Below are 27,407 nucleotides of genomic sequence, written 5' to 3' on the forward strand. Positions count from 1 at the left end.
ATCTTTAAAAAATACACATGATCCCGGAAAGGACAAAGGAGATCCTGTGCGGCCGCCTACTGAAGGCCCAAGTCGTACGGAAAGAACACCAATAAGCAAGAACACCCACGTGCAGCACAGAAATTTAGAAGCACCACCGCTGCAGGAACACTATAACACTGGCATTGTAAAGATATTTATTATCATAGGGATAAAAAAAAAAATTATTAATGAAAATGAGATGAATATGTAAAATAAGTAAATATTAACACCATTCAAGTATGGTATTTATAAAATTAAATATAACAAATATTAAGGAGAAAATCCCAATGAAAGAGACAAACAATCAGATGTGGCAAGAAAGTTTGGCACAATTTATTTTAGAGAGAAAGTTTGCAAAGTCAAACACATTGTCTGCTATCTGGAAGGCAGCAAAGAAAAGAGGAAATTATTTTCTGTAGCTATGTGGTTATAATTTATGCTCTCTGCTGATTGGTTGTTTTTTTATTTTCTTTGCTGCTGTTTTGGAAGTCAGTAAAGATAAAATGCAAAATATGAAGCATCCTGTCTTGCCATAAAATCCTAATCTAAAAACCCTATCTTAAACAAATGCCCTGAAAAAAAACCAAAAAAACCTTATAGTGTACTTAAAAAAAACTATTGTAAAAAGGGCATCAGTGATTAAGATCTTTTGCAAAAAAAATTAAAACCCTATACTAAAAAAAAAAAGAGTTAAAAAAAAAACACAATCTTAAAAAAATGCCTTGAAAAGGGCATGTCACGGATACCGGGCTGCAAGAGTTAAACCCCTACCCCCTACTGCCTCACCCCATCTCGATTTTTGGCGGTTTTGGGCTCCTCAGAGCAACAGCGATCCACCAGACCTTTCCTTTTGTGAGAATTTGTGTGTGAAAGAGCTGGTCTGTGACCGACCTATCCCTCTCTGGCTGGCTGGGCCCCTGAATCTACCAGCCAGCCACCGCACCCAGCATTCTAAGGAGATCTTTACCTCCGGCTGCTTCAGAGACCCCTTGCCCCAGAGCTCTGCTTTTTTGGGGACTGGTATTCTGTGGGGAGCGTAAGGTGTGGGCCAATTGCCGGAGGTGAGCTCCATAGGGAACCAGGGTTTCCGAGCCCTACTTAGCAGACTGCCCTTCGGCTGGGCCACAGCAGCTCCAGCGACCCCTTGTTCTAGAGTTCCGCTCTTTTGGGGATTGATACCTCTCAGGAAGGACTAGAGGTGGGGTGGTTTCCAGGGGTGAGGGGGTTTCAAACCCCCCTCAATACCCATTTCCAAGAGGTCTTCCCGGTGTACACTGGGTAGCCCATAACTCTGACCCCCAGTCATGGATCAAGGTGCTTTTTGAACTGAAGTAATTTGGGGCCAAGGTATTTCCGACAACACCCTGGAAGTGCCACCGCTCCCCCGGGATCACCCCGAATGCACCCTCCCTGTACCACTGGACACTGGGGGCCATTGAACATTATGAAGGCGCCAGCCTGTCTGGTGAGGGAGGAATGGAGGGAGATTTGGGGAACTGATAAGGCTCTTTTCAAGATCAGTTTTTGTATAAATGTTGTGTGTTTTTCCCATTAAAGGGTACTTCTTGTTTCACCTGATTGCTTGTCTGTCTAGTTATTTGGGAAAGAACTGCTATAATCACTCTTCTCTGCTACATAGTGGCAGGTTCCAGGTTTTGGAAGGATCCTTTGGTGGAGCTACCCAGTTGGGGTAGCCGGTAATCTGTCACATTGGTGGCAGCAGTGGGATGCTTCCATCTACCTGGAATGTCCAAACCACCACCTGAAAACATAATCGGATGAAGCGGTATGAGAGGCTCCGGAAGAAAGAACTAAATAGCCTGCTGGAGGCCCGAGGGAAAAATGCTGGGAACAAGTCTAAGGCAGTGATCATCGAAGGAGGTGATGGAGGACAATCAGGCTAGTGCATCTGCTAGTAAGGCCTGTGGTAGCCAAGAGGGAGAATGGAGCAGTGGGGCCTCCTCCCAGGGGACCACAATGTTTGACATTGAGAGGCAGGTCCAGTTGTGGCTGGCCCTCTATGGACCTAACCCACCTGAGGAGATTATTACTCAGGTAGTTGCTGACGCAGGGTCTATCTGATTGAGCTCCAGAAGTCAATGGGGGAACGTTGCCATATCCCTTGGACCCATCTCCTCGGCCAAATAAGTTACCTCATGAGGCATTTTCGGGCCTTCAAGGAAGAGGAGGGAGAGGGTATTGACCGCTTCCTCCAGCTGTTTGAAACCCAGTGCAGGTTGCAGGGAGTTGCCACTACAGACAGGGCTACCATCCTGATCGGGAAGCTATCCGGTAGGGCCCTGGAGGCTTTTCATACTATTCCCTCTGAAGATCAAGCCAACTATGACTGGGTGAAAGAGCGCATCCTTGCTCGCTATGGACTCGATGCGGAGGGGCACCAACTAAAGTTTCGAGAGCTGCAAAGACAAGAGGGAGAGCCATACACAGAGTGAGCTCACCGGTTAGCCTGGGACTTGGATTCCTGGGTCACTGGCTGCCGCATAACCACCTAAGATTAAGCATCTTACTAAAAATATTTTACAACCGCACCCGGCAGAGATACGGGACTGGGTGAAAGACAAGAGACCCATGACAGCAGACCAAGCCACTACCTTGGCAGATCAGTATGTGGATGACTGGTGCCAGGCTGCGCCAGAACCCCAGCCAGCAACCCGCTCCACTTCAACCCCGGCTTGTCTCCCAGCAGCTCCTTGGCAACCCCAGGCCTAACGGCCCCTGTTTCCCTGGCCGGGGCCAGCAATCACCGGGGTGCTATGGGTGTGGGCAACCCAGCCACATCCGATGTTACTGTCTGGCATGGCCAAGAAACCCCCAGCACAGCAGCCTAGGAGCCCCTGACCGGCCCAGTGGGTGAGCACCCCTGCCAGGACCTACCCAGCCGCTGCCCACTGCCTGTATGCAGTGGGTCCTGCAAACTATGCCAACTGGAAAGATGAAGAACTTGGCATCCTACATGAAGTTAGCTTTGTGACCAAAGATAACTGCCAGCACCATCGACAGGATGCCTGGGTCATTGGGCAGGGGGCCCAGGGATTAAGGGACACTGGAGCCACAGTCTCCCTGATCCAACCCCACCTGGCCCCCATATTGGAGATCCCCACAGCCTGGATGCACCTGAACTGGGGAGCCGGCTTCCGTGATGTGGAGGTGGCCATCATGAAACAGCTACCTGCCGAGGTCTTGTTGGGGAATGACCTCGGCCACCTTGCCTCAGCCTTTGTGGGGAATAACTCCCCAGATACCTGCCACTGCACCAGATCTGGGGACACAGGTGACACATTCTGCCCTGACTCATACATAACCCGGACATTCTACCCTGACTACTACTTTGCCCCAACCTTCCGCTCCAACTCCAACCCCAACCCTACCCCCTGACCAACCCTCCTGGGGGCTCCCTCTGATTTTTCCCAGGAGACCTTGAGCGACCGACTTAGCGCCTTACCGAGACTAAGTAGGTACTGACCCCCAAGGACCCGGGGAGGAACATTTCCAGTGGGAGAGAGGGCTCCTGTCCTGGATCTCCAAGAGGGGAAAAGGGCTGGTGCCCAAATGTCAGCTGGTTGTGCCGAAGAAGTTTCTCAGCTGGTTGTGCCGAAGAAGTTTCGGTCTGACCTACTGTGGATAGGGCATGATATTCCCCTAGCAGAACATTTAGGAAAATGCAGGACCCACCACCACCTGATCCAGACCTTCTTTTGGCCAGGGATTACAGCAGACATTAAGGACTACTGTTAAACTTCCCCAGTATGTCAGAAGGTAGGGAAGACCGGAGATCACACTAAAGCTCCCCTGCATCCCATTACCATTATTGACGAGCCCTTCAGTAGAGTGGCAGTAGATATAACTAGCCCCACTGGTAAGAAGTATATACTTACAGTGGTTGACTATGCCACCTGATACCCAGAGGCAATACCCCTGGCCAATATCCCAGCAAAGACAGTTGCAGATGCAATGCTCAGGATATTCACCAGGGTAGGCTTCCCCCAGGAAGTGATCTCCGACCAGGGAGCCCAGTTTACTGCAAAGATCACCCAGCAGTTGTGGAGGCTATTCGGGATCAAACCCCTGCACAGTGCTCCAAATCACCCTCAGACTAATTCGCGATGTGAGCAGTTTAACGGGACCTTAAAGCAGTTGCTTAGCCTATTCTCATCCACTCACAAGGACTGGGAGAGGGTTCTGCCACACCTCCTCTTTGCATACAGAGAGGTGCCCCAGGAATCCACCGGTTTCTCCCCATTTGAATTAGTGTATGGCCGGAAGATAAGGGGACCCCTACACCTAGTGAGAGCCCATTGGGAGGGGGCCACAGAAGAGGAAGGACCATCCATTGGGGAGTAGGTCCTCCAACTCAGGGACCGACTGAAGGACCTCACCGACTGGGTGCAAGGGAACCTTCAGGTCGCCCAAAGAAAACAGAAATGATGGTACGACTGAAATGCTCATACTTTGACCTTGACAGTAAGGCAGAAGGTCCTAGCTCTGAAGCCTGTCAAAACAAACAAGCTACAGGCCTCCTGGCAGGGACCCTACTGGGTGGTGGAACAGCTGAATGACATCACCTACCTGGTAGCCAAATGTTCAGATGACCGAGTCTACCGGACCTTTCATGTCAACATGTTAAAGGCATACCTAGAAAGGACCAAGGATGTGGCAGTTATCTGTGCTCTGGCTGGGGAGGACTCTGAGAGTCTTCCCATGGCCAAGCTCCCCAGGCAAAGTGAGACCCCCAAGGAGTAGCTGACATACCCCTAGACAAGAGGTTAGGGACTGGACAGAGAGAGCAAGTCAGGCAACTTCTTGACGGCAGACGAGATATGTTCTCTACTGTCCCTGGGTACACCACAGCAGCCATACACCAAGTGGAGACCCTTGGGACAGGCCCTCATATGACAGGCAGCCTACAGGGTCCCAGAGGCACTCAGGGACAGTATGCACCACAAGTTCAGGGGAATGTTGGACCTAGGTGCCCCTGGGCCTCCCCGGTGGTGCTGGTACCCAAGAAGGATGGTACTACCTGGTTCTGCATCAACTACCATAAGCTCTATGACAGAACCACAACTGACGACTACCCAATGCCCTGAGTCAATGACCTATTAGACAGAATCGCCTGCGGCCACTTCCTAAACACCTTCGACCTCTGAAAGGGATACTAGCAGATCCTCTTAGACCCTGAGTCTGTCCCCAAGTCCGCCTTTATCACCCCCTTCAGCCTCTACCAGTTCAAGGTCATGTCGTTTGGGATGAGGAATGCTCCAGTCACCTTCCAAAGGATGGTGGATCACCTTCTGGACGGCCTCCAGGACTATGCCTGTGCATACCTGGATGACATCGCCATCTATAGCGACACCTGTGAGGACTATTTGGTCCACTTAGTAGTCATTCTAGACTGCCTCAGAGCTGCCGGGCTAACCTTGAAGCCTGACAAATGCACCATAGGGAGCTCGGAGGTCCAGTACCTGGGCCGCCGAGTGGGCTGTGGAAAGCAGTGGCCAGAGCCAGCTAAGGTTGAGGCAGTGGCAAACTGGCCCACTCCCAAGACCAAAACCCAAGTCCTGGCTTTCCTAGGAACCGCAGGGTACTACCGGAAATTTGACCCTAATTACAGTGATCTCGCCAAACCCCTGAACGACCTGACCCGTAAACGACTTCCCCGACAGGTCCTGTGGCCCCCAGAATGTGAAACTGCCTTCCAGAGCCTTAAGTCTGCCTTAATCTATGCTCCTGTCCTGGCCGCTCCTACCCAACTTTTTTTGTCCACACAGTTGCCTCCATGTTCTGGTTGGGAGAAGTGTTAAGTCAGGTGGATGAAGAAGGACAAGACCACCCCGTAGCCTACATCAGTAAGAAGCTGTTGCCCAGAGAGGTAGGCTACGTGGCGGTGGAGGAGTGTCTGGCCCTGGTATGTGCCCTGAAGAAACTGCAGGCCTAACCCTATGGGAGACCTTTCACTATCCTCACAGACCGCAACCCTCTTGTATGGCTTAACAGAGTTTCTGTGGACAAGGGAAGATTGCTGCAGTGGAGTTTAACCCCTTTAGCTTTGACATTCAGTACAAGCTGGGAAAAAGCAATGAAAATGCTGATGGACTTTCTCGGCAGACCGAAGTGGCATAAGCTCCTCGGACAGCCCCAGGCCAACCCGTGTGTGGATCTAGCCGGGTCTGCCGAACTGGAAGAGGGGAGCTTTCATGGATACCGTCCTGCAAGGGTTAAACCCCTACCCCCCTACTACCTCACCCCTCTCGTTTCTTGGCGGTTTGGGGCTCCTCAGAGCAACCACGATCCCCTAGACCTTTCCCTTGGTAAGAATTTGTGTGTGAACCTAATCTTGAAAGAGCTGGTCTCTGACCAACCTATCTCTCTCCGGCCAGCCAGGCCCCTTGATCTACCGGCCGGCCGCTGCACCCAGCATTCTCTGGAGATCTTTACCTCCGGCCGCTTCAGAGGCCCCTTGCCCCAGAGCTCCACTCTTTTGGAGACTGATACCCCGTGGGGATGGAAAGATGTGAGCCAATTGCCAGAGGTGAGCTCCATAGGGAACCAAGGTTTCCGAGCCCTACTCAGCAGACCGCCCTTTGGCTGGCCAGCTCTATGGAACTGCCAGCCACAGCAGCTCGGATTCCCAGTCCCCTTTACCTCAGGTTGCTCCAGCAGCCCCTTGTTCTAGAGCTCCGCTCTTTTGGGGATTGATACCTCTCAGGGAGGACTAGAGGTGGAGTGATTTCCAGGGGTGAGCCCTCTTAGGAACCGGGGGTTTTGGACCTCCCCTTAATACCCATTTCCCAGAGGTCTTCCCGGTGAACGCTGGGTAGCCCTAACTCCGACCCCCAGTCATGGATCAAGGCGCTTTTTGGACTAAAGTACCTGGGGGCCAAGGGCTTTCCAATTACACCCTGGAAGTGCCACCACTCCCCCGGGATCACCCTGAATGCCTCCCTGTACCGCTGGACACTGGGGGCCATTGGACATTATGGAGGCACCAGCCTGTCTGGTGGGGCGGGAATGGCGGGAGATTTGGGGAACTGATAAGGCTCTTATGAAGATCAGTTTTTGTATAAATGTTGTGTGTTTTTCCCAATAAATGGTACTTCTTGTTTCACCTGAATGCCAGTCTGGGGGAATTGGTATAATCACTCTTCTGCAGCAGGTTCCAGGTGTTGGCAGGATCCTTTGGCGGAGATACCCAGTCAGGGTAGCCAGTAATCCATCACAGGGCATCAGTGATTAGGCTCTTTTGTAACAATAAAATAAACATATTAAAAAAACCTCACATTTAATCTATTGTGTGCTGTGGTGACAGCATGAAGGAGGATCATGTGGAAGATGTAAGAAGACACATCGGATTGAAGAAGAAGACAGCCCCAGAGGAGCGCCTTTGTGGAACCGTCGCTGCCCCCTAAGGAGCCAGATTCAAGTTGGTGAGTACCAACTTTTGGTATTTAGCTGTTGTTTTTTTTTGGTTTGGTTTTTTTAGAATATTTTTTTTATTTATTTATTTATTTATTTTACAATAAAGCTTAATCACTGATGTCCTTTTCAGGGATTTTTTTTAGCATAGGGTTTTATATTAGGATTTTTTTTTAAATCAAAAGAGCTACGACTACCTTCAGGGCAATGACTGACAAATGCCCTTCTCATGGCAATTTGTAGGATAGTGTTTTTTGGGGGGTTACTTTGATTTTAGTATATTATTACTTCACCTAGGGCATTGCCCGACAAATGCCCTTTTCAGGGCAATTTTTAGAGTGGGTTTTAGTATTGTTTTTTTTTTGGGGGGGGGACTTTTTTAAGGGGACTTTACTTTTAGGATAAAGCTTGTACTGGTTGGGTTTTTTTCGGTAATGCTAGTGTTTATTTGTTGTAACTTAGGGGTTCTTAGGATAGGGGTCTTGGAATGTTAGTTGTTGTTGTAGTGTAGGGAGTTTACAGTGGTAGGGTGTGTGGTGGTATAGAAGTTAATAGTGTAGGGAGTTTATTGCAATGGGGGGGTGTTGAGGTTTAGGGGTCAATAGTGTAGGGGTGGATACTGTAGGTGGAAAACCTTTTTATTGTGTTTAGTGCAACTTTTTTCTCAGCCCAAACTCTTTACGCAAGCTTTTAAGTTGCGTAAAAAGTTTGAGTGCAAAATGCGATAGAACTTATTATATATATATATATATATATATATATATATATATATATATATAGTGAGCGCAACCCTAATAAATGCTAGACATAAGGATGTATTCAAAGCATATATAAAAGCATATATCAGCTGGCTGTGAATACCATTCAGATGAAAGTTTTAAAATAATTTTAGTTGTTTAAATATTGAAGAAATAAGTTTCAATCTCCATTGATTAATGGATGCCATAATGTTGTCATCTAGCTTTCTCTATGGACAGTCTACTTGAAAATTGTTTAAAAAGATAGATAATCCCTTTATTACATATTCCCCAGTTTTGCATAACCAACACTGTTATTTAATATCCTTTTCTTTCATGTAATTGGCAAGAGTTCATGAGCTAATGACGTATGGGATATACATTCCTACCAGGAGGGGCAAAGTTTCCCAAACCTCAAAATGCCTATAAATACATCCCTCACCACACCCACAATTCAGTTTTACAAACTTTGCCTCCTATGGAGGTGGTGAAGTAAGTGTGTGCTAAGATTTCTACGTTGATTTGCGCTTCTCATCATTTTGAAGCCCAATTCCTCTCAAAGTACAGTGAATGTCAGAAGGATGTGAAGGGATTATTACCTATTGAATGCAATGGTTTCCTCACGGGAGATCTATTTCATAGGTTCTCTGTTATCGGTCGTAGAGATTCATCTCCTACCTCCCTTTTCAGATCGACGATATACTCTCATATTCCATTACCTCTACTGATAACCATTTCAGCTATCTGCTATATGTGGATGGGTGTCTTTTGGTAAGTATGTTTTCATTACTTAAGACACTCTCAGCTATGGTTTGGCACTTTATGTATTAATATAAATCTCTAAATATATGTATTGTACTTATATTTCCCATGATTCAGGTTTTCAGTATATTTACTTTTGCAGACTGTCAGTTTCATATCTGGGAAATGCTTTTTTTAGGAAAAAAATATTTCTTACCTGGGGTATAGTCTCTTTTTCAAATTGACTGTCTTTTAAATTTGCGGGCAGAATTTGGCTCGCAAGGGTGCAAAATGCCAAAGTTTATTGCGTCATTTTTGGCGCGAGATTTTTTTGGCGCGAAGTTACGTTTGCAAATTCTTAATTTCCGGCGTTGACTAAGTTTGCGTCATCTGTGAAGTGAGTGTGTCATTTCCGGACGTTTTTGGTGCCAAAAAATATTTTTCTGTTTGTTGTGCATCATACTTGGTGCCAAATATTTTCATTATTTAAGACCCCATTCCTATATGCCACTTGCCTTTTTTCTCTTTTAGAGGGCTATGCTGTTTGCATTTTTTCCTATTCCTGAAACTGCCATATATGTTGTTTTTTTCTCTTACATTTGCAAGATGTCTCAATCTGATCCTGTCTCAGAAATCACTGTTGGAATCATGTTGCCTGATAACAGTTCTACCAAAGCTAAGTGCATTTGTTGTAAACTTGTGGAGGTTATATCTCATGCTGTGGTTTGTAATAGTTGGCATGATAAACTTTTACATACAGAGAATGTATCCATCAGTAGTAGTTAATTACCTGTTGCTGTCCTCAAAATTTAATGCACAAGATATACCTGTAGATTTAAAATAATTTATTTATGATTCTATTCAGAAGGCTTTGTCTGCCATCCTGCCTTCTAATAAACGTAAAAGGTCTTTTAAAACTTCTCATAAAGTTGATGAAATTTCAAATGACCGGCAACATGCTGAATTATCCTTCTCTGATGGGGATCTATCTCTTTCAGAAGATCCTGCCTCAGATATTGACACTGACAAATCTTCTTATTTATTTAAAAAGGAGTATATTCGTTCTTTGTTAAATAAAGTGTTGATTACATTGGATATGGAGGAAATTAGTCCTCTTGATATTAAAACTAGTAAACATTTAAATTCTGTTTATAAACCTCCTGTGGTTATTCCAGAGGTTTTTTCAGTTCCTGATGCTATTTCTGATATGATTTCTAAGGAATGGAATAGGCCTGGTACTTCTTTTATTCCTTCTTCAAGGTTAAAAAAATTATATCCTTTGCCAGCAGTTACTTTCGAGTTTTGGGAAAAAATATGCAAAGTTGATGGGGCTATCTCTACTCTTGCTAAACGTACTACTATTCCTAAAGAAGATAGTACTTCTTTTAAAGATCCTTTAGATAGGAAACTTGAATCTTATCTAAGGAAAGCCTATTTATATTCAGGTCATCTTCTCAGGCCTGCAATTTCTTTGACTGATGTTGCAGCTGCTTCAACTTTTTGGTTGGAACTTTAGCGCAACAAGTATTGGATCATGATTTGTCTAGCATTGTTAACTTGATTCAACATGCTAATAATTTTATTTGTGATGCCATTTTTGATATCATTAAAATTGATGTTAAATCTATGTCTTTAGCTATTTTAGCTAGAAGAGCTTTGTGGCTTAAATCTTGGAATGCTGACATGACTTCTAAGTCCAGATTGCTATCTCTTTCTTTCCAAGGTAATAAGTTATTTGGTTCTCAGTTAGATTCAATAATTGGGGGGAAGGGAGTTTTTTTTTGCCTCAGGATAAAAGACCTAAGGGTAAATCTAAAGCTTCTAACCGTTTTTGTTCCTTTCGACAAAATAAAGAACAGAAACCTAATCCCTCCCCCAAGGAATCTGTTTCCAATTGGAAGCCTTCCTTGAATTGGAATAAATCCAAGCCATTTAAGAGATCAAAGCCAGCCCCCAAGTCCACATGAAGGTGCGGCCCTCATTCCAGCTCAGCTGGTAGGGGGCAGTTTAAGATTTTTCAAAGATGTTTGGACCAATTTGGTCCAAAATCAATGGATTCAGAGTAATGTCTCTCAGGGGTACAGAATAGGATTCAGAGTAAGACCACCTGTGAGAAGATTTTTTCTCTCATGCATCCCTGCAAACCCAGTAAAGGCTCAGGCTTTCCTGAAGTGTGTTTTAGACCTGGAGTTATCAGGGGTAATCATGACAGTTCCGTTTCAGGAACAGGGTCTGGGGTTTTATTCAAATCTATTCATTGTCCCAAAGAGACGAAAATTCATTCAGACCAGTTTTGGATCTAAAAATGTTGAAACGATATGTAAGAGTACCAACTTTCAAAATGGTGACTATAAGGACTATTCTGCAAGGGCATTATATGTCCACAATAGACTTTCAGGATGCATATCTTCATATTCCGATTCATACAGATCCAATTTGTTGCTCTTCCTTTTGGCCTAGCGACAGCTCCAAGAATCTTTTCAAATATTCTCGGTGCCATAATCACTGTAATCAGAGAGCGGGGTATTGCGGTGTTTCCTTATTTGGACAATATCTTGGTACTTGTGCAGTCTTTACGTTCTGCAGAATCTCACACGAATCAACTAGTGTTGTTACTTCAAAAACATGGGAGGATCAATTTACCAAAAAGTTATTTGATTTCTCAGACAAGGGTAACCTTTTTAGGTTTCCAGATAGATTCAGTGTCCATGACTTTGTCTCTAACGGACAAGAGACATTTGAAATTGGTTGCAGCCTGTTAGAACCTTCAGTCTCAGTCATTCCCTTCAGTAGCTATGTGCATGGAAGTTTTAGGTCTCATAACTGCAGCATCGGACGCGATCCCCTTTGCTCATTTTCATATGAGACCTCTCCAGCTTTGTATGCTGAACCAGTGGTGCAGGGATAATACAAGGATATCACAATTAATATCCTTAAATCCCAATGTTCGACTATCTCTGACTTGGTGGTTAGATCACCATCTTATTGTTCTAGGGGCTTCTTTCGTTCGTCCAACCTGGACTGTGATCACAACAGATGCGAGTCTTTCAGGTTGGGGAGCTGTTTGGGGATCTATGACAGGACAAGGAGTTTGGAAATCTCAAGAGGCGAGATTACCAATAAATATTTTGGAACTCCGTGCAATTCTCAGGGCTCTTCAGCTTTGGCCTCTATTGAAGAGAGAACCGTTCATTTGTTTTCAGACAGACAATATCACAACTGTGGCATATGTCAATCATCAGGGTGGGACTCACAGTCCTCAAGCTATGAAAGAAGTATCTTGGATACTTGTTTGGGTGGAATCCAGCTCCTGTCTAATTTCTGTGGTTCATATCCCAGGTATAGACAATTGGGAAGTGGATTATCTCAGTCGTCAGACTTTACATCCGGGAGAGTGGTCTCTCTACCCAGATGTGTTTTCTCAAATTGTTCAGATGTGGAGTCTTCCAGAAATAGATTTGATGGCATCTCATCTAAACAAGAAACTTCCCAGGTAGCTGTCCAGGTCCAGGGATCCTCAGGTGGAAGCAGTGGATGCGTTGACACTTCCTTGGTGTTATCAACCTGCTTATATTTTCCTGCCTCTAGTTCTTTTTCCAAGAGTGATCTCCAAAATCATATTGGAACAATCATTTGTGTTGTTGGTGGCTCCAGCATGGCCTCACAGGTTTTGGTATGCGGATCCTGTTCAGATGTCCAGTTGCCAACTTTGGCCACTTCCATTAAGACTGGACCTTCTGTCTCAAGGTCTGTTTTTCCATCAGGATCTCAAATAATTAAATTTGAATGTATAGAAATTGAATGCCTAGTGCTTAGTCATAGAGGTTTCTCTGATTCAGTGATTAATTTTATGTTACAGGCTCATAAATCTGTTTCTAGGAAGATTTATTATCGAGTTTGGAAGACTTACATTTCATTGTGTTCCTTTCATAATTTCTTTAGGCATTCTTTTAGAATTCCTAGAATTTTACAGTTTCTTCAGGATGGTTTGGATAAAGGTTTGTCTGCAAGTTCCTTGAAAGGACAAATCTCTGCTCATTCTGTTTTATTCCACAGAAAAATTGCTAAACTTCCTGAAATTCACTTTTTGTACAGGCTTTGGTTCGTATCAAGCCTGTCATTAAATCAATCTCTCCTCCTTGGAGTCTTAATTTGGTTTTGAAGGCTTTACAGGCTCCTCCATTTGAGCCTATGCATTCTTTGGACATTAAACTACTTTCTTGGAAAGTGTTGTTCCTTTTGGCCATCTCTTCTGCTAGAAGAGTTTCTAAATTATCTGCTCTCTCTTGTGAATTTCCTTTTCTGTTTTTTCCTCAGGATAAGGCAGTTGTGCGGACTTCATTTTAATTTTTACCTAAGGTTGTGAATTCTAACAACATTAATAGAGAAATTGTTGTCCCTTCTTTGTGTCCTAATCCTAAGAATTCTTTGGAGAGATCTTTACATTCTTTGGATGTGGTGAGAGCTCTGAAATATTATGCTGAAGCTACTAAAGATTTCAGGAAGACTTCTAGTCTGTTATCTTTTCTGGTTCCAGGAAAGGTCAGAAGGCTTCTGCCGTTTCTTTGGCATTGTGGTTAAAGCTTTTGATTCATCAAGCTTATTTGGAGTCAGGTAAAGCCCCACCTCAGAGAATTACAGCTCATTCTACTAGATCAGTTTCCACTTCTTGGGCTTTTAAGAATGAAGCTTCAGTCAGTTAATCAGATTTGCAAAGCAGCAACTTGGTCTTCTTTGCATACATTTACTAAATTCTACCATTTTGATGTATTTGCTTCTTCAGAAGCAGTTTTTGGTAGCAAAGTTCTTCAGGCAGCTGTTTCAGTTTGATTCTTCTGCTTATGATTTAAGTTTTTTCTTTTATTTATGAGAATAAACTTATAGTTGGGTTGTGGATTAATTTTTTTCAGCGAAATGGCTGTTTTTATTTTGTCCCTCCCTCTCTAGTGACTCTTGCGTGGAGTTCCACTTCTTGGGTATTGCTATCCCATACGTCACTAGCTCATGGACTCTTGAAAATGACATGAAAGAAAACATAATTTATGTAGGAACTTGCCTGATAAATTCATTTCTTTCATATTGGCAAAAGTCCATGAGGCCCACCTCTTTTTTATGGTGGTTATGATTTTTTTGTATAAAGCACAATTATTTCAAAATTTCTTTGTTGATGCTTTTTACTCCTTTAATCACCCCACTACTTGGCTATTCGTTAAACTGAATTGTGGGTGTGGTGAGGGGTGTATTTATAGGCATTTTGAGGTTTGGGAAACTTTGCCCATCCTGGTAGGATTGTAAATCCCATTCGTCACTAGCTCTTGGACTCTTGCCAATATGAAATAAATGAATTTATCAGGCAAGTTCCTACATAAATTATGGTTTTAGCTTTATGATTACCTGTATCTAAGGCTCTGTAGAATGTCCCCTTATCTCAGTGCTTTTTACAAACTTGCATTTTAGCCCAATAGTGCTGACTCATGAATACCTGTACAGGAGTGAGTACAATGTTATCCATATGGCACACATGAACTAGCAGTGTCTGGGTGTGAAAAGCTAATAAAATGAACTAAAATACAGGTGCTAAGAAACAGGCAGAGATTTAAAGGTTTTAATGTATTAATATAACAATGTTGGTTATACAAAGCTTCGGAATGGGTAGTAAAGCTGTAATCTATTTTTTGAAACAATAAAAAAAATTAAGTAGACTGTCCCTTTAAGAACTTGACCATTAAACAGAAGAATATTTTAAAAACAGGCAAACATATTTCTGTTAATAATAAATGTTATAATTTAGCTGATCCTAGCTTTATTATAATTATGATTTTATTAAGGAAACAAACATATTTTGTTTACCTTTCCTTTCTATTCACTACAGCAGCAATAGATAATATAGCTATTATTACCAATAAAACATGAAGAAGATACCAAAAAGAACAGCAACATCTATTAATATGAATCAGTTATAGAAAAAACAATCAATAGGAAGATGAATGTTCATCCAACCAAAACTATTCCAATCGACCAAACAAAAAATGCCTCTCTGAAGTACAGTAACTTCTACAAACCTTTGCATAAACAACTGAGAAGAATAGCAGGTAAGAAAAAGCAAACACAACTACAGAAATGATCAAATACAGTTCAATAGGTATGTTGGTAAACCAAACACTGATGTCATTGGTTGGAAAAAAAGGAGAAGAAACATTTTCAATGTAGTTTATCTTCCAATAAATTGTGTATTCTTTCATTGTTATGGCAGAAGGTTTGCAATTAAAACTGGTACTAAACTAACTTTAAAGAGGTAGTAGTTTCAAACTATATCATAAATAAATAGGATTATAAAATTGGCATCAAGCTATATAATATAAATAGTGATGTCGCGAACCTAAAAATTTGGATTGGCGAACGCGAACTTCCGCAAATGTTCGCGAACGGGCGAACCGGGCGAGCCGCCATAGACTTCAATAGGCAGGCGAATTTTAAAACCCACAGGGACTCTTTCTGGCCACAATAGTGATGGAAAAGTTGTTTCAAGGGGACTAACACCTGGACTGTGGCATGCCGGAGGGGGATCCATGGCAAAACTCCCATGGAAAATTACATAGTTGATGCACAGTCTGGTTTTAATCCATAAAGGGCATAAATCACCTAACATTCCTAAATTGTTTGGAATAACGTGCTTTAAAACATCAGGTATGATGTTGTATCGATCAGGTAGTGTAAGGGTTACGCCCGCTTCACAGTGCGCAGTGTAGGTGATATACCTGCCCTGACCATGCTTTGCAGACCAGGTATCAGTGGTCAGATGGACCCTTGCCCCAACACTGTGTGCCAGACATGCCATTATAGCAGACTTATATGGCTTTGGCGTTGCTTTTTGGTAATTAGAAGGCTGCTAAATGCCACTGCGCACCACACGTGTTTTATGCCCAGCAGTGAAGGGGTTAATTAGGGAGCATGTAGGCAGCTTGTAGAGTTAATTTTAGCTTAAGTGTAGTGTAGTAGACAACCCAAAGTATTGATCTAGGCCCATTTTGGTATATTTCATGCAACCATTTCATGCGATCAAATAAAAAAAAAAATTGTTCACTTTTTCACAAACTTTAGGTTTCTCACAGAAATTATTTACAAACAACTTATGCAATTATGGCATAAATGGTTGTAAATGCTTCTCTGGGATCCCCTTTGTTCAGAAATAGCAGACTTATATGGCTTTGGCGTTGCTTTTTGGTAATTAGAAGGCTGCTAAATGCCACTGCGCACCACATGTGTTTTATGCCCAGCAGTGAAGGGGTTAATTAGGGAGCATGTAGGCAGCTTGTAGAGTTAATTTTAGCTTAAGTGTAGTGTAGTAGACAACCCAAAGTATTGACCTAGGCCCATTTAAATTTTTTCGCAATTTTAGGTTTCTCATTGAAATTATTTACAAACAGCTTGTGCAATTATGGCACAAATGGTTGTAAATGCTTCTCTGGGATCCCCTTTGTTCAGAAATAGCAGACATATATGACTTTGACATTGCTTTCTGGTAATTAGAAGGCCGCTAAATGCTGCTGCGCATCACACGTGTATTATGGCTAGCAGTGAAGGGGTTAATTAGGTAGTTTGTAGGGAGCTTGCAGGGTTAATTTTAGCTTTAGTGTAGATATCAGCCTCCCACCTGACACATCAGACCCCCTGATCCCTCCCAAACAGCTCCCTTCCCTCCCCCACCCCACAATTGTCCCGGCAATCTTAAGTACTGGCAGAAAGTCTGCCAGTACTAAAATAAAAGGTGTGGTGTAGCATCCCTCCTTAGCCCCCAACCTCCCTGATCCCCCCCAAAACAGCTCTCTAACCCTCTCCATCTGCCTTATTGGCGGCCATCTTGGGTAGTGGCAGCTGTCTGCTATTATTTCACAGTCAAAAAAGTGTTGTTTTTTTTAAATGTACACTACTGTTACACCAGATATGAGTGGTGGCACTGGGCAACTGGGCACAGTATACACTGTGAGCCTGACATACATGCTGGCAGGCAGGCAACTGCAATTAGATTATACAGAAAAATAAAAGGAGCAGACTGATGTTCTAGCCCTAAAAAGGGCTTTTTGGGGTGCTCTCCTTACAGCAGAGATCAGATGAGTCCTTCAGGACTGTAGTGGACACTGAATACACTAGCCTAGCTATAGATTTCCCTACTAAATCAGCAGCAGCTACACTGTCCCTCCTCTCACTAACAATGCAGCTTCCGAATGAATCTAAAATGGATGCTGTCCAGGAGGTAGGAGGGTCTGGGAGGGAGGGTCTGCTGCTGATTGGCTGTAATGTGTCTTCTGACTGTGAGGTACAGGGTCAAAGTTTACTCAATGATGACGAATAGGGGGCGGATCGAACATCGCATATGTTCACCGTCCGTGGCGAACGCGAACATGCTATGTTTGCCGGGAACTATTCGCCAGCGAACTATTCGCAACATCACTAAATATAAATGCACAGAGTGAAATGCCAAGATGGGGAAAATATTTACTTTTGTGTATTTATTAAAATGACGACTATAGTATCACAAAACTGGATAATTTAAAATGTATTACAAGCTCAGACTCATAGATTGTTAATTTAGCATTAAATAATGTATCTAGTTAGTGTAATATATGTCTGAAGTAACACTGTCTAAAAGTAGAAGCTGAAGACTAATGACCTACCTTATAAATGTCTTGTAGGAAAAAAATTGTTTTGAAGCAGCCCCATCAAAATGAATATGTATTCAGGACATAAAGGCCATTTTTTTTCTTTTATGATTAAGATAGAGCAACATATTAAACAACTTCCCAATTTATGTCTTATCAAATTTGATTAATTATTTTGCGGCCAGATTACGAGTTTTGCGTTATGAGTGGCTCGATAATAACTTCCACTTATTTCCACCGCTCACCTTTAATAGTGCTGCTATTACAGGTTTTCCAAAAACCTGTGTTTGCAGGCAATACGTTGAGTTCCATACCGCACACAAATACCAGCGCTGCTTTGAGCTGGTTTTACTTGCTTGTGCATGATTTCCCCATAGACATCAATGGGGAGAGCCGGCTAAAAAAAGCCTAACACCTGCAATAACGGAGCGTAAAGCTCAGTAACACAACCCCATTGATTCCTATGGGGAAAGAACATTTATGTTTAAACCTAACACCCTAACATAAACCCCAAGTCTAAACACCCCTAATCTGCTGCCCCTGACATTGCCGACACCTACATTACAACTTATTAACCCCTAATCTCCCGCCCCAACATTGCCGCCACCTACCTACACTTATTAACCCCTAATCTGCTGCCCCCAATGTCGCCGCAGCCACTATACTAAAATTATTAACCCCTAAACCTCTGGCCTACCACATCACTAACACTAAATAAATATATTAACCCCTAAACCTAACCCTAAATCTAACCCTAACCCTAACACCCCTAACTTTAATATAATTAAAAAAAAACTAAATACAAATTACTATTATTACCTAAATAATACCTATTTAAGACTAAATACTTACCTGTAAAATAAACCCTAAGCTAGCTACAATATAACTAATAATTACATTGTAGCTATCTTAGATTTTATTTTTATTTTACAGGTAAGTTTGTATTTATTTTAACTAGGTAGACTAGTTAGTAAATAGTTATTAACTATTTACTAGCTACCTAGTTAAAATAAATGCAAACTTACCTGTAAAATAAAACCTAACATTACACTAAAATTAAAAAAATTTAATTAACAAAATACATTTATCTAAATTACAAAAAATAATAAAAACTAAATTACACAAAATAAAAAAAATATCAAATATTTAAACTAATTATACCTAATCTAATAGCCCTATCAAAATAAAAAAGCCCTCCCCCCAAAAATAAAAAACCCCTAGCTTACACTAAACTGCCAATGGCCCTTAAAAGGGCCTTTTGCGGGGCATTGCCCCAAAGAAATCAGCTTTTTTACCTGTAAAAAGAAAATAAAACAACCCACCAACAGTAAAACCCACCACTCACACAACCAACCCTCCAAAAAAAAACTACCTAGAAAACCTAAGCTCCCCATTGTCCTGAAAAGGGCATTTGGATGGGCATTGCCCTCAAAAGTGCATTTAGCTCTTTTACGTTGCCCAAAGTCCCTAATCTAAAAATAAAACCCACCCAATAAACCCTTAAAAAACCTAGCACTAACCACCGAAGATCTACTTACAGTTTTTGAAGATTGGACATTCATCCTCATCCAGCCGGGAGAAGTCTTCATCCAAGCGGCAAGAAGTCCTCAACGAGGCAGGGAGAAGTCTTCATCCAAGCGGCAAGAAGTCGTCCTCCAGGCGGGCAGAAGTCTTCATTCTTCCAACGTGGAGCGGCTCCATCTTCAAGACATCCGGCGCGGAGCATCCTGTTCTTTCGATGGCTCTTGAAGAATTAAATTTCCCTTTAAATTACGTCATCCATGCAATCAGCCAATAGGATTGAGCTTGCATTCTATTGGCTGATTGGTACAGTCAATAGAATGCAAGCTTAATTCTATTGGCTGATTGGATAGGCAAATAGGATTAAAGCTCAATCCTTTTTTACCCTTTAATTCTGATTGGCTGATAGAATTCTATCAGCCAATCGGAATTCAAAGGACGCCATCTTGGATGACGTCATTTAAAGGAAACTTAATTCTTCAAGAGCCATCGAAAGAAGAGGATGCTCCACGCCGGATGTCTTGAAGATGGAGCCGCTCCGTGTCGGAAGGATGAAGATAGAAGATGCCATCTGGATGAAGACTTCTGCAGCCTTAAGGACGACTTCTTGCCGTTTGGATGAAGATTTCTCCCGGCTTCATTGAGGACTTCTGACCGCTTGGATGAAGACTTCTCCCGGCTGGATGAGGATGGATGTCCGGTCTTCAAAAACTGTAAGTGGATCTTTCGGGGGTTAGTGTTAGGTTTTATTAAGGGTTTATTGGGTGGGTTTTATTTTTAGCTTAGGGGTTTGGGCATAGTTAAAGAGCTAAATGCCCTTTTACGGGCAATGCCCATCCAAATGCCCTTTTCAGGACAATGAGGAGCTTAGGATTTTTAGATTTATAGGATTTTATTTGGGAGGTTTTGTTGTGTGGATGGTGGGTTTTACTGTTGGGGGGTTGTTTGTATTTTTTTACAGGTAAAAGAGCTGATTTCTTTGGGGCAATTTCCAGCAAAAGGCCCTTTTAAGGGCTATTGGCAGTTTAGTGTAGGCTAGGGTTTTTTTTTTATTTTGGGGGGCTTTTTTATTTTGATAGGGCTATTAGATTATTATTATTATCAGGTATTTGTAGAGCGCCAACAGATTAGGTGTAATTAGTTTAAATATTTGATAATTTCTTTTTTATTTTGTGTAATTTTGTGTTTATTTAGTTTTAAATTTAGTTAATTCTATTTAATTAATGTAATTTATTTAATTTTAGTGTAATGTTAGGTGTTAGTGTAACTCAGGTAATTTAGATAAATGTATTTTGTTAATTTAATTTTTTTAATTTTAGTGTCATGCTAGGTTTTATTTAACAGGTAAATTTGTATTTATTTTAACTAGGTAGTTAGCAAATAGTTAATAACTATTTACTAACTAGTCTACCTATTTAAAATAAATACAAACTTAGCTGTGAAATAAAAATAAAACCTAAGATAGCTACAATGTAGCTATTAGTAATATTGTAGCTAGTTTAGGGTTTATTTTACAGGTATTTTACAAGTATTTAGTTTTAAATAGGAATTAGTTAGGTAATGATAGTAATTTTTATTTAGATTTATTTTAATTATATTAAAGTTAGGGGTGTTAGGGTTAGACTTAGGGTTAGGTTTAGGGGTTAATAACTTTAGTATAGTGGCGGCTGCGGTGACTGTGGGGGCGGCAGATTAGTGGTTAATAAGTGTAGGTAAGTGGCGGCAACGTTGGGGGCGGCAGATTAGGGGTTAATAAATTTATGTAGATGGCGGCGACATTGGGGGCAGCAGATTAGGGGTTAATAATATTTAAATAGTGTTTGCGATGCGGGAGTGCGGCCTTTAGGGGTTAATATGTTTATTATAGTGGTGGCGATGTCCGGAGCAGCAGATTAGGGGTTAATATTTTTATTATAGTGTTTGCGATGCAGGAGGGCCTCGTTTAGGGGTTAATAGATAGTTTATGGATGTTAGTGTACTTTGTAACACTTTAGTTATGAGTTTTATGCTACAGCTTTGTAGCGCAAAACCCATAACTACTGACTTTAGATGGCGGTATGAATCTTGTCGGAATAGGCTGTACCGCTCACTTTTTGGCCGGACAGGCAAAACTCGTAATACCGGCGCTATGGAAGTCCCATTGAAAAAGGACTTTTTGAAAGGTGCGGTAGTTATGTTGCATTACAGCCAAAAAGGTGTGCGGTACAGCTATACCTACAAGACTTGTAATAGTAGCGGTAGTGAAAAAGCAGCGTTATGAGCCATAACACAAAACTCGTAATCTAGCCGTTGGTTTCTTCTGTTGAAGGAGCAGCATTGCACTACTAGCAGCTAGCTGAACACACTGGGTGAGCCAATGACAAAATCGTATACGTCTAAATATGTGTATGTATACAGGGAGTTCAGAATTATTAGGCAAGTTGTATTTTTGAGGATTAATTTTATTATTGAACAACAACCATGTTCTCAATGAACCCAAAAAACTCATTAATATCAAAGCTGAATAGTTTTGGAAGTAGTTTTTAGTTTGTTTTTAGTTATAGCTATTTTAGGGGGATATCTGTGTGTGCAGGTGACTATTACTGTGCATAATTATTAGGCAACTTAACAAAAAACAAATATATACCCATTTCAATTATTTATTTTTACCAGTGAAACCAATATAACATCTCAACATTCACAAATATACATTTCTGACATTCAAAAACAAAACAAAAACAAATCAGTGACCAATATAGCCACCTTTCTTTGCAAGGACACTCAAAAGCCTGCCATCCATGGATTATGTCAGTGTTTTGATCTGTTCACCATCAACATTGCGTGCAGCAGCAACCACAGCCTCCCAGACACTGTTCAGAGAGGTGTACTGTTCTCCCTCCTTGTAAATCTCACATTTGATGATGGACCACAGGTTCTCAATGGGGTTCAGATCAGGTGAACAAGGAGGCCATGTCATTAGATTTTCTTCTTTTATACCCTTTCTTGCCAGCCACGCTGTGGAGTACTTGGACGCGTGTGATGGAGCATTGTCCTGCATGAAAATCATGTTTTTCTTGAAGGATGCAGACTTCTTCCTGTACCACTGCTTGAAGAAGGTGTCTTCCAGAAACTGGCAGTAGGACTGGGAGTTGAGCTTGACTCCATCCTCAACCCGAAAAGGCCCCACAAGCTCATCTTTGATGATACCAGCCCAAACCAGTACTCCACCTCCACCTTGCTGGCGTCTGAGTCGGACTGGAGCTCTCTGCCCTTTACTAATCCAGCCACGGGCCCATCCATCTGGCCCATCAAGACTCACTCTCATTTTATTAGTCCATAAAGCCTTAGAAAAATCAGTCTTGAGATATTTCTTGGCCCAGTCTTGACGTTTCAGCTTGTGTGTCTTGTTCAGTGGTGGTCATCTTTCAGCCTTTCTTACCTTGGCCATGTCTCTGAGTATTGCACACCTTGTGCTTTTGGGCACTCCAGTGATGTTGCAGCTCTGAAATATGGCCAAACTGGTGGCAAGTGGCATCTTGGCAGCTGCACGCTTGACTTTTCTCAGTTCATGGGCAGTTATTTTGCGCCTTGGTTTTTCCACACGCTTCTTGCGACCCTGTTGACTATTTTGAATGAAACGCTTGATTGTTCGAAGATCACGCTTCAGAAGCTTTGCAATTTTAAGAGTGCTGCATCCCTCTGCAAGATATCTCACTATTTTTGACTTTTCTGAGCCTGTCAAGTCCTTCTTTTGACCCATTTTGCCAAAGGAAAGGAAGTTGCCTAATAATTACGCACACCTGATATAGGGTGTTGATGTCATTAGACCACACTCCTTCTCATTACAGAGATGCACATCACCTAATATGCTTAATTGGTAGTAGGCTTTCGAGCCTATACAGCTTGGAATAAGACAACATGCATAAAGAGGATGATGTGGTCAAAATACTAATTTGCCTAATAATTCTGCACTCCCTGTATACAGTATATAAATATATATATATATATATATATATATATATATATATATATATATATATATATATATATATATATATATATATACATATTCACAAAGTGGCCGGTGAGTGTATGTGTGTGTATATATATATATATATATATATATATATATTATTTCTTTAGTAAAATGATGATGGTCCACAGTCCTCCTTAAAGAAAATAGAAGAGAAGAGAAACTTCACAGCAGCTGAATGTTACAGAAACACAGTTATACCCTGATATGTGCTCAGCATTTCCATAACAGGACTTCAGCCATAACAACCGTCTGGCGTGGCAGGGACTCATGAGGTTTTAAACCATTTCTTATCTTTAGTATAACCTAATAGAGGAACCAATGGGAGACATTTTTAAACAAACTAGAGCATAAGAGCCCATACCATTAACTGGATTATCTCTAGAAGATATCAGGAAAAAATGGATAATATTAAGGTAAATAAAACTCCAGGCCCAGAGGGAATACACCCAAGGATTTTATGGACATTTAGCACTGTTATAGACAAACCTCTATTCTTAATTTTTCAAGACACATTATCCTCAAGCATAGTACCCCAAGACTGGCGTAAAACTGATGTGGTGCCACTTTTTAAAAAGGGTAGCAGGGATGAATCAGGATGCTATAGACCAGTTAGTCTGACATAAATAGTGGGGAAGATACTTGAAGGGATAATAAGGGATTATATTGATGAGTATATTCGTGTAAACAAGATTATGAGTTCAAATCAGCATAGTTTTATGAGAAAACGATCATGTCAAACTAATCTAATTAGATTCTACGAGAAAGTAAGTAAAAATAAATATAAAAGGGAATCAGTTGATGTGATATACTTGGATTTTGCAAAGGCATTTGATACAGTGCCACATGAGAAATTAATGTACAAAATTAAAGGACTGAAAAAGACAGGGAGCAACAAGAAGTAGTAAACATATCATACTCAGATTGGACAAAGGTAATCAGTGGAGTCCCCCAGGGATCAGTACTGGGCCCTGTTCTTTTCGGAATAAATAGCAACATCTCAAAGTTGTGTAAGGTCATTAAGGTCAGGGCAGAATGAACTTGCTTTACAAGGGGATCTACACAAATTAGAAGAATGGGCAGGCAAATGGAAAATGAGATTTAATACTAGAAAATGCTAGGTTCTAGATTTTGGAAGTAAGCAGGCAATCTATTATTTAAATGGGACTAGATTTAGCCAAACAGAGGAGGAAAGGGATTTGGGAGTAGTAATAGATAACTAGCTAAAGATGGGTGCACAATGCAATGCACAAATTGCTATTGTTTAAAAAGATATATAATCCATTTATTACCCACTCCCTGTTTTTGCACAGCCAACATGGTTATATTAATATAATTTTAACCTCTGTGATTACCTTGTATCTAAGCCTCTTTTGACAGCTCCCTGATGACATGGCTATTTATTTATTATCTATTGACTTGCATTTTAGCTAATTAGTGCTGTGCCCTGCACAACTCCATGGGAGAGAGCACAATATTATCTATATGGCACACATGAATTACCAGTCTCTTGTTGTGAAAAGCAAATAAAAAAAGCATGTGACAAGAGGCTGTCTGTAGTGACTTAGAAACAGGAATTTAGAGGTATAAATGTACAAAGCTGGGGAATGGGTAGTAAAGTCATGATCTATATTTTTAAACAATAACAATTTTTGGTGTTTACTGTCCCTTTAAGATTTGTATATGTTGAACTCAATGAACTTTTGTCTTTTTTTCAACCTCATCTACTATGTTACTATTTAAAATGTGTTCCCCAGCCTAATCAGAGCCTGCACTACTGAACCAGATCATGCACTAAACTATGGCCGGTTCTCTTAAAGGGCCATACACATATTTTTTTTAAGCGTTAAAATAATAATCCCCAAATCAGACAGAGGATTAAAAAGGTTCAGAGGCTTCACTAATAATGTTCCCAATGTTAGTAGAACTGTTAGGGACATGATATGGAGAAAAATTTGTATCATGAGGGGAGCAGGTTAAGTCCCCTGGCTATGTTGCACCTGTGTCCGAGTATCAACAAATAACCTTTGGGCTGTATGTGTGTTGTGTAAAGTCATTTAACTTATGCGGCATCCCTCCACTGGATTACCAGGCATATCATTGTTAATACAGCTGCAGCAGTATCCAGTAGAAAGCCCATCCAGTGAAGATATTAAGTAACACACAGGATTGCAGTATGAAATACCAAAGTTCCTCACGGAGAGGCTAGGGATGAGTCCCTGTGATGCCTGAGGGTAGTTATGGCTGAAGTCCCGTTAGGGAAATTATGAGCACATAACAGGGTATTCCTGTGTCCCTGTATCACTCAGCTGCTGTGAACAGCCTTTTCTCACATACATCTGAGCTCCCAATTTGTAATCCATTAGCAAGTAGCTGGAACAATCTCTATTCTCAACATCTCCTACGAGGCCAAGAACAGAACTAAGAGATATGGGAGGAATTTTAAGCTATGTTGTGGGTTCTTGACCTCCTCCTTGTGGCGGGAAATATAACCCATAAGTTATGGAGGACTATGGACGATCATCATTTTCTGAAATAAATATATATATATATATATATATATACACTGTATATATATATATTTATATATATATATATAAATACATACAGAGATAGATAGATAGATAAATAGAGTATATACACATACATATAGAAATATCTATTTAAAAATAAGAACAGGAATTTTAAGCATTTCTATTCAAAACACATTCAAACATATTAAAAATGTATAAAAATGCTATTGCATGTTTAAACATATTTGACTGTGAAGGTCTTAGAAATGTGTATTTATGGGTTTAAGTTTGTATATGTATGTATGTGTGCACATATATATTTACACATATAAACACATATATATCAATGTATACACATATGTATACACACACACATTTTTATCAATATTTAAATTATATTTTTTATTAAAAAGTGCATAAATGAGTGTAATGCTTTATTTTAATATGTTTTTTGTGAACATTTTTTAAACTTTACTTCAGTTCTCAAGTCACAATAAATATTCTAGCTCAGCTTTGGCTTTTGCTCAATTGCAACCTATATATATAATATGAGCACTATTTAACTTATGGACTTAATAACAAGTTGCACACTAATATTAGCGCAGTCCAGCGATATTGCTTATTGCGTCTGACGCTCTCATTAGTGCAACACTTGTAATCTGGCCCAATATAATTTGTTCTACTGTTCTTCCAGCTTAGCCTTCCACTGAAACAAGTGGCCAGGTCAAGGCCCCTATCGTTTCCTATAGAGAGTTATATGTAACAGATATAATTTGATCTGCAAGTTTAGAGATAATATACATTGTTAGCATCACTATCACAAACAACTGAAAGCTATATAAGATTCTAATAATCATGAATGGTTTAAGGTGGAAATAGTTCAGTCTAATTGAGCACCATTCAGCCTGTTGGCTGAGCTGTAGCTATAATTTACACCACAAATGCCTTTGACTATGAAATCCAGTAATACAACTGAGGTAGAACTTTTCAAGAATTTATTCAAGCATAGCATTATTAGACATTTGTATGGGAATTACTGCTACAGATCTGCTGTTTTAAGGATAAAAAACGGATGTAGCAGGATTTATGTTCCTCAGCATTTTAATTTCTTTCATGCTGAGTTAATCTCTAGTGCCACAGGAAACTGATATTACAAGCTCCTTACTTCCCATGACACCAGGAACTGTGCATATAGTTATATTTCTATCTCAACCATTCCTGTTGGCCTGCAGTCCGTTGCAAGCAGTCAAGAAGAAAATTACAAACACCTAGATTATGAAACGAATGCGTTATTTCACCCTCCATAGCGCTACCATTACGAGTTACTGAAAAGCCTCCTTTTGCGTACGATATGGTGGCGTTAAGCTCCATACCGCACAAAAACCAAGGGCTGCTTTGACGTGCTCGTGCACGCTTTCCCCCATAGACATCAATAGGGAGAGAGTGTTAGAAAAAAACCTAACACCTGAAGTGAGGATTGGAATAGTGATCGTGTAACGCAACCCCATTGATGTCTATGGGGAAAAAAAAGTTCCATTAAACCTAACACCCTAACATAAACCCCAAGTCTAAACACCCCTAATCTGTTGCCCCCTACATCGCCGCCACTAAAATAAAGTTATTAACCCCTAATATGCTGCCCTCGACATCACCAATATTAATAAAAGTTATTAACCCCTATTCTGCCGCTCCCGACATCGCTGACACTATAATAAAAGATATTAACCCCTATTCCGACGCTCCCCAACATCTCAGATGGCGGGTTGGAATG

At 41.2% G+C, this 27,407-nt stretch overlaps 1 protein-coding gene across 1 annotated transcript in view; it reads right to left on the reverse strand.

Annotated features, from left to right (window-relative positions):
* The window catches only part of ITGBL1 (integrin subunit beta like 1), an 803,636-nt gene that overhangs the window by 407,963 nt on the left and 368,266 nt on the right, over nt 1-27,407 (reverse strand). The gene's annotated exons all lie outside the window — the stretch shown is intronic.

Source organism: Bombina bombina, chromosome 3 (assembly GCF_027579735.1).
Source record: "Bombina bombina isolate aBomBom1 chromosome 3, aBomBom1.pri, whole genome shotgun sequence".
Taxonomy (NCBI): domain Eukaryota; kingdom Metazoa; phylum Chordata; class Amphibia; order Anura; family Bombinatoridae; genus Bombina; species Bombina bombina.